We start from the raw sequence: 9,140 nt of genomic DNA, 5'->3' as shown, positions 1-9,140 counted from the left end.
TTCCAAGGTGGGTCAGCTTGTTGGAACCCTGTTCCACGCATACTGAGCCAAGGGGCCGGCTCTGATGAGAGTCTCAATCTCATCTTTTAGGTGTCTACAATCATCGGTATTGTGGCCAACGTTGTTGTGGAAACGACAAAACTTGGAGGTGTCTCGCTTCCCCTTCTGGTGCTTTAACGGCTCCGGCTGCTTCCAGGGGAGGCAAGCAGAGTTTGCTAGGAAGATGTTCTCCCTAGAGTGGGTGAGCTCCATATAAGTCGCGTAGACCGGCTTAAATTTTTCTACGGACTTATTCTTCTTTGGGCCGTGCTGGTTGCCCTCGCCGTTCCCCTTTCTCTTGCCTCCACCGAACTGGTTATTCTGTGTAACATTCTGGGTCGTTTTCACAACCTCCGTTCCCACTCCAGCGGGCTGCTCAGGGACCTGGCTGGTTCCTTCAGCTGAGGCTTGGGCCTCCTCCAAGTTGATCCACCCCTGGGCCCTATTTAGGAATTTGTTTACTGAGCTGACTCCCTTCCTTTGTATTTCGTTCCAGAGTCCCCCTCTGACGAAGTTCCCAGTCCTCAAAGCCATGAGCTTGGAGCTGTCATCTGCGTCTCTGGCCCGAGCAGCGACGTTCGCGAACCTGCTCAGGTAAGCCTTCAAAGGCTCGTCGGGTTGTTGCCTCACGTTAGCCAAGGAGTCGGCCTTGACGCGGGCAGCCTGGGAGGCTCAGAATGCTCTTTTGAAGTCAGCAGAGAAAGTTTTCCAGGAGTTGATTGACTGCTTCTTGTTTTGTTTAAACCACTGTCTGGCCGGCCCAGTCAGTGTGGAGGGAAATATTAAACACCTCAGCTCGGGGCCAATGTTGTGGGCCATCATCAGGGTATTGAACATACCCAGATGATCTGACGGATCTCCGTCTCCGTTGAATTTGGACAGGTGCGAAATACGGAAACCGGGCAGGTATGCCGTTGCTGCTATGCTGGGGGCGAAGAGCTCAAGCTCGTCCCCCGAATCATATTCGTCTTTTTCTTTCTCCGACAGGAGCTTCCTCATTAGCTCCTCCATCTGAGCCAGGCATTCAAGGGTTTTGTCCTGATATCCTTGGTTATTCTGGGGCTGTTCAACAGCTCCGGATCCATTGTATACGTTTGGTGGGTTATTGCCCTTCCTATCTTGAGATAGGTTATTTGGGACATTCCCGCCATTACGTACCTCGGACAGGTCTCCCCCTGAGCGAGCATGGCTGCCACCTCCTACTGGGTCCCCCCTATGAGAGTTAAGGCGATCTCGTAGGTCACCCCTTGGGGTGGCTTGAGGACTTTGCACCGAGCTTAGGCGTTGGCGCAGGTCTCCACCAGAAAGGTCACTTCAGCGACTTCCGGTCCAGTAGCTTCCGTTAGAGAAGCTCGGAGCCCGCCTCTGGGGTGAGGATCCGGGCTTCCTCTGGGCGCCCTGCTACGATGGGAAAGTCCTGCGGATGGTGGGTTTCTCCTGCTGCTCCCATAAGCTGGAATATCTCGGATAGGCCGAGGAGGAGACAGATATCTTATTGGTGAAGGAGGATGTCTGACCGGGGATGCAATCCTGGTTCCGTCAAGGCGGATCAGGTTAGGTAGGGGCCTTTCGGCCCTGCCAACTTGCGAGCCTTATGCCGGGCAATCTGGACGGGGCACATGATGGCTAGCAGGGATGGGCTGTCACTGTGAACCCTCCCCGGATCTCCTTCTAGAATTCCCTCGAGCCCTCCTAGGCGTGCTCGAGGCTGGTAGTGAGCTGGGAGTTGATGTTCGGACCGAGCGGCTATACTGTTGTTCGGCTTTGGGTAGTTCTTCAAAGTTTTCCTCTCGGTGGTGCGATGAGGGAGTAGAGTTGGGTGTCGGAGGTCTGGCCGAGCAGCTAGGCGTGGACCGATTACCCCGGCGAGACTTATGAGTCTCGCCTTGCCTCTTTCTGACGTTAGCGTCGGTTGTAAGAGGGGGTAGTCGGGCCAACACCTCCTTAATCTGCTGACTAGCTTTCGTTAGCTGACTCCTCAGCTGAGCATTCTCCATCTCTACTGCCGTGTAAAAATCCGGGTTTGGATTAGGTGGCCGGGGTGCCAAACTTCCAGTGTCATCCTGGCCTATTGGCTGCTTGCCCGGCCGCTACTGAACTCTAAGGTTTTGCTCACCGGAGATGGCGGCATGATGAGCCTCCTGCCCATCATGTTATTCCGCCTCGTTACCGTGTCTTGATCGAGTGGTCACCATAGTTGGATGTTTGCAATAGTACCAATCTAACTAGCTCTCAATGAAAGCACCAAACTGTTGACGCGGTTCTTCGCCAACAGGTAATTAAGAAAATAAGAGAAAGGGATTAGTGCTGAATAATGAACTGAAACAGATGAATGATCTTAAAATGGACTGATGACACAAATACGTTTTTAGGTGGTTCAAAGGTTAAAATCCTTCTACTCCACCAGCCAATACTATTGCTATATTTCGGGTATTCTTTACAGGGTATTTCGTTACACAATAGAATCCAACACCTTGCAACTCCCAGGATCTCCATATTTATAGGAGAGGGCACCTGGGAGTTGGTAAGGGGGGTCATCCCGTGACCTTCTGACCCATCATGTCACTTCTGTGACATTCATGATTAATTCCTAAATCCTGACAAATGAAGTGTGGTCTAATCAATAAGTAAGGGGGATAATGGGCCGCACGGCCCAACCCAGTCATGGGTGCCTGAACACACACGTTCATGCGGTGTGTCCGAGAATTCAAGGATATATCAGACACGTGATGTCTGATATATGCACGTTTACATTGCGTGGTTGACTTTACATAGGGTCACAGCTTCCAACTCCAGCTCGTGCCTCGAGCTGGACGCCTTCTTGACCTGCGGTCTTTATTTTCATGACTCGGCCCTTAAATAATCTTGGTATACCTTTGGTTACCTCAAGCTAAAGAGGTAGGACCTGACGACAGCAGCTCCGGCCACGTGGTATCCACGTGGCTGATATAATTATGTCATATTTCAGCTCGCTAATAGCCCATGGAAAATCAGGGCGTACACTCCCAAATCTCAATTTTAATTCCATATTAATCCAATTAAACATTGGTAACAGCCATGGGGGTTGGTGGAATTTGAAATCCAAAGGGTATCTCAAACTCTATAAATAGGAGCCTAATGCTCACTTGTAAGACACACCATTTTTCATCCACAAAGCACTTGGCTGAAAAATACACCTTGAGGCTTGATTATTCCAGAGAGCTATTTCCTTGAGAGATCCCTTAGTGCTTAGAGAATAGGGGGAAATAAGCTTTTGGACAAAGGTTTTAACCTTGTTCAAGTTGGTGATCCCCACTACTCTTGTAATGCCCTGAATTCTCCGATATGGTTTAATGGCGGGATTAGTAGGTCGGGAGGGCCATACTTGTTTAATTATGCCATTAATTGATAGAATGCATGTATATGTGAATTATATTATAATACGATGTTAAATGCATGCATGTGGGTCCACATTTTAATTACAGGGGTGTGATGGTAATTTGGCCCGTTGAGGGGATAATTGTATATTTGTATGCATGTCGGTGATATGTTGTTGAGACCACATTATAATGTGGGTTTGTTCGAGCTATTCGGCATGAGATGATCTTGGAATATTGATTAGCGGTCTAGTCATAACAGGTTTAAGTTCGGGGCACGGGATGAGTCTCAGGGTGATTTTAATGATTAGAGTGTTACCAGGAGTTAAAGGGTAACGGAATATAAATTATTGGTGTTTGAGAATAGCGGGAATTAGAGAGCGTTAATTATGATTAACGAGATAGGTTGGAAAGGACAATTTTGCCCTTGGGAGCTTTTAGAAACCTTTAATTAACTTAGGGGTATAATGATCTTTTTACCCCTAGGATAGATATAAACCCTTCAGGCTGTGAAACAGAGGGAAAAACAGAGCAAGTCTTGAAGCTTACCCATACCTTCCTTCTCCTTCATCTTCTTTGTGATTTTTGAGCTCTTATTGAGGATTCTAGCTTGGGAAGTAGACCTTGGGAGTTTGAGAGAGTGTTCTACCATTGAAGAGCATCACAACCTGAGTTTGAGTTAAGTTTTTAGCCACTAGTTTCCTGGTATGCTTTGTTTTGGTACTTGGGTTTTGATTAGGGTGTGATATAGATCAAGTTTAGGGGTTGTATTGAATGTTTGAGAGGTGTTTGAGCTTGGTTTGAAAGGTTGGTTCCAAGGAAAATTGCAAGGGAAGAAAAACCAGGGTATTGGCTGAACTGGGGGTTGGGCCACGACATGGCCAAGGAGGGTCGCGGCTCTTGAGGGATACTGAAGGAGGCCGTCTCTGTTTGAGGGGCGGGTCGCGGCATGGCTAGGGAGGGTCGCGGCCCTTAGTGGCATTTTGGCCAGAAATGAGTTTTTGGCTTGGGGATTCTAGCCTTAGGCCTCGAGATCGATCCTACTACCCGGTTTAGTAGGATTCGATGTCTCAGAGGCTAGGTTTTTGTTAGGGAATCCTTTGTTATTCATTTTATTGATGGAATCCCATAATTGGTTATGACTAGGTAACCGCTAAGGAACCAAAAGGTTGATCGTTCTCAGGGGTTGTTCTTATTATTATCTCTCGCTCGAACAGGAGGTAAGAAAACTGCACCCTGTGTATATATGACATGTGTGATTGTTATTGAAGCATGTTGATTGATAAATATGGACATGGATTGCCTATTAAATGCTAGCGAATGTTGTATACTTGTATATGTACTGACTAGTCAGGGATACTGACCTAAGAGTCAAAAATGGCATAGCGTCATGAACGCAGGGCCAAATGAAAATTAGATCTAATCGATATCAGCGTTGAATGGCTCTAAGGCATTAACGCTGGACCGACCCTAAGGTTGATGAACTTATAAGCGCTTGTCTAGTCTAAGACTAGTTACTAGAGCCAGGGCCTAAGGCCCCGGTGACTGCTTGTCACATGGCTAGGGAATGCTGTTCCAGGGTTATGACTCTATGGTCATGAGGAAGGTTATGTTGGTGACTAATCACCATGCACCTATCCTGTTCGAACTAATAAAAGTTCACTTATCTAATAAGCCCGGTGACCCTATCGTCACAAGGCTAAAGGGAGCTAGACCCAACTTAGTGACTTTTGCGACTGTCACCTATTTGTTTGAACTGATAGTCCTGAATGGTTATTATGATCATTGATGATATTATATATCATGCTTAATTGTGTTTTCTTGTTGGGCCTTGGCTCATGGGTGCTATGTGGTGCAGGTAAAGGGAAATAAAAGCTCACCCAACCTTGAGTGGAGAGCTTAGGTGGTGATGTGTATATGTGCGGCCGCTTGACCACCACGGCCAAGGAGTTCTCAGAGGAACTAGGGGGTTTACCCTATTTTTTCCGCTTAGGTCAACGGGTTTGTAATTTTGAAACCGTAATGACCTCTTTGAGTTGTAAATAACTTGTAAATGATTTTATGGGCCCATGAACAGTTTTATGTATTTAATAAAATATATCCTTTCATTTTTATTGATTTTCTACCTTTGCCTGTTAGTAACACTTAGAACACGTTTTAACCAAAGGACTTGGGTAGCGGGTCAAATTTCTGGTTCACCGTAACTGTTCTGGGGTAACCAGGGCGTTACAACTCTACACTTTGGTTGAGTGTGAGTTTGTGTTTTCCATTGATCCTTTCATTCACTTGTTCTTCTTGTATTATTATTGTATTGAGTTTGTAATCATCTTCTTCTATTTCTATTTACATTTTTATTGGTGTCTTTTGTTTTAGGGTTTTAATTCTTATAATTCTCTTCCTTCTCTTATTTCTATTTACTTGTATTTTGAGCAATTGAGTTGTAATATTTATTTAATCAATTACCTTGTCTATTGTATTTTTGCATAGAGTTGTATATTGGTTTTTCCATATTTCCATTGAGGAATAACATATTCTCTAACAATCAAAAGCTTAGATTTCCTTTTCAATGGAAGGAGAAACCATGGAGATCATATGAGGATCCAACTTTGAAAAGATGGTAAGATAACATAATGTTCTTCTTTGGTTTTCTTAGAAGATCTAATGGTTTTCTTATAATGATAGAAATGAGAAGAAGAAAATGTTATAAATGAGATTCATTGTTTTCTAATCTCCTTTGTTTTTTAGTGGTTAGATTAGAAGATAATTTAATATCTTAAGTCTTTGTTATATGTGATTAATATGTAAATAATCTAGTATATTATTGGGTAATATGCTAGCATGTCATAGAATTGTCTTATTTTGTGTTAATGGGAAATTATTAGAATGACAACTATATGATTTTTTTATATGACATGTATAAATATATTGATTTTGTGAATCAATAAAAATGTGAAATCATATGTGTATGATATTTGTAATTCATGTTTTCATATTAATAAAGAGCCATGTTAGTATGATATTAGTCATGTACGTTGACAACTATGTGAAATTTGTTGACGCCGTTCTTCGTCAACAGTGAAAGAAGAGCATGTAAACAACAAACAGTAATGACCAATTAAAAAATAACAACACAAAACACGATTTTTACGTGGTTCAGCAGTTAAATCTGCCTAGTCCACGAGTCTCTGTTATTAAACTCAAGATTATCTCTGAAAATTCTTAAGCATGAATTTTTCAGAGTTTTCTCTCAAGGTTCAGAATTTCGGTCATTTACAATGGTGCATGACCTCTCTATTTATAGAGAAGGTTGCAGAATACTATCCCACATATTTTGGGTAGTTACTCTTCTTGTATAAATAAAATAAATGGCTTTAAATGCCTGCAATCCGATATAAAAGGAAACGTCCCCTGAAGACCAGGGGGCATATAACTAATCGAATAATATCCCATGATTTTATGGGATTTACAATAATAAATGCAGAACACGCCCCTTATAAACAACACTTATAGATATTCAAAGTCATTATCATATATCTCCAAGCCCTTAATCTCCCAGGTTCCTTATCAGCTTTCGAGCTAATGACATCTCCTGAGGTCACACGGCTTCGAGATCGAACGTACGTCAGGCTCGGACCCCCTGATCCGAGGTCATTCCTGAGGATAGATGCGTCACGGGAGCTACCTTTCGAGATCGTGAACGTTTCGAGGCCACCACGTTCGAGGTCGTATCGAGTCTTGCAGGCTCGATATTTAATCCTGGAGCATACTTCGAACTTTACGGGTTCATTCGCTGCGAATCCAGCTTTCGAGGTCACATTAATCATGGCTCGAAATCTGGGTATAACAAGATTATATTGAAATATAGTCTTGTAAACATTTGTGAGATGTTAATATGTTTTATCTTATATTGATGAGAATTATCATGATTATTATGGTGTGCCATATAATATGATTATTAAGGTGATAATAATATTAATATATTTTAGCCTCTATTATTGCAATGTGATGAGTTACCATTTATTTGGTAAATAAAGAGAATTATTTGAGAAATTAAAATTCTCAATTAAAGTGTTGAGCATCTCAATTATGAGATAAGAAAAGATGAACCTAATGGGGTTACATCTTTTGATAAGTGTCTTGTCATTGCAAGAAAAATGGATCAAAGTGGATTCAAAAATTGTGGGATGACATGTTGACTCAATAGACTTATAGTCTAGAGTGTGGTCAAATGAAATATATTTAAGAATTATTTAGTGACAATAATTCTTAAATATTCAATGAGGAGACATTTCAAAATTGGAGAAGGAATTTTGAATATTTACACCAATGGTGAATAAAAGAGAACTTTATTCATTTTGGTTAAAGATGGTGATATGTTTAAATTAATCTCAATGAGGAAATAATTTTAAACAAAAACATAAGAAATCAAAGTGTTTAAATAAATCAATGATGGTTTATTTTCTTTGATTTAAAGTGTTTAAAAAATTGATATCTTCATTTTGATTTTGATGAGAAAATCAATGGATGCCAAATTGATGTTTTCAAAAGAATCTCAAAGAGACTCTTAGAAAATACACAAAAGTTGTTTAAGTGATTTGGAGATTATTTAGACAACTAAAAAAAATGAAAATTTGTGATTATTTGTTTGAGAAATTCTCACATTACATTTGTGTTCACATTTTATTTTGTGAAATATATAAAAGAAAGCAACCAAGTGAAAGTTACTTTCAAATAAGTGTGCCTTGCTTTAGCAAGTAAATGAATCAAGATAAACATTGAGGTTTTTTATCTTGATCTATTGAGTGTTTATCATGAAGCTTAAGGACTCATGATGAACTTTGAGAATCATAGGTCTAGATTTATCTTGGAGGATAAATGACTTGTTAGAAATGAAGAGATTTCTATTTTAAAGTGATATTTTATTATCACTATGTGAGAAATGTGGGGGTGATGCTCCAAAGTTAATCAATTTATTTTGTTGTTAATCAATTAATTAATTTGGTCATCCTATCAAATAGGTGATTTGGAATTCCACATTTTAAATCACATTGGCTATATGTGTATAGAATGGATAAATCTAGACATACTTGGTGTCTAAAGTTACTGATTGTAATATTTTGATTCAAGAAGGAATCAATTTAAAACATAAAGGAGAATTTTAGAAACAAAGAGATTTCTAGAATTAATATTCAAATGTTTATCTTGGATATTAAACTATAAAATAGTGGGGGTGTTGACTATGGTCAAAATCACTATTTTAAAGGGGTAACTATTTTAATCAAACTATGGCTAAGTTTGAATAAACAATGAGAGTGTCTAAGTATGAATACATGAGAAAATAAATGATTCAAATGGAATCAATTTTACATCTCAAGAGATGGGACTTAGACTCCCTAAAGAGATTCACGGTTGAGTAACCTATCTTAATACTAGTAACCAAACTAGTATTAGGCTCAATAAGTAATAACAAGTCAATCAAGTGAATAGATAGTAGTACTCAAATTTTGTCTCATCTGAGATATGAGTACTGGTGTGTTACCAAAATGAGGGTTAAAACCGAAAGGTTTTTTAATAGAACTCAGTCTTGAAAAGACAAGTATTTTAGGGTAACAAAATATTGTAAGAGTTCTACCTATATAGACCTAGGGATGGTGCCGCCCCTCATGAGAATTGTGAGTCATTCTCAAGAAAAGTCTATAAATGGAATGTGCACATGGGCATTAACGGTGCAAAAGCGAGACATTG

This window comes from Humulus lupulus, chromosome 2, assembly GCF_963169125.1.
Source record: "Humulus lupulus chromosome 2, drHumLupu1.1, whole genome shotgun sequence".
In the NCBI taxonomy this organism is placed as follows: domain Eukaryota; kingdom Viridiplantae; phylum Streptophyta; class Magnoliopsida; order Rosales; family Cannabaceae; genus Humulus; species Humulus lupulus.
The sequence above is the reverse complement of the archived record's forward strand: the minus strand, read 5'-3'. Positions refer to the sequence as shown.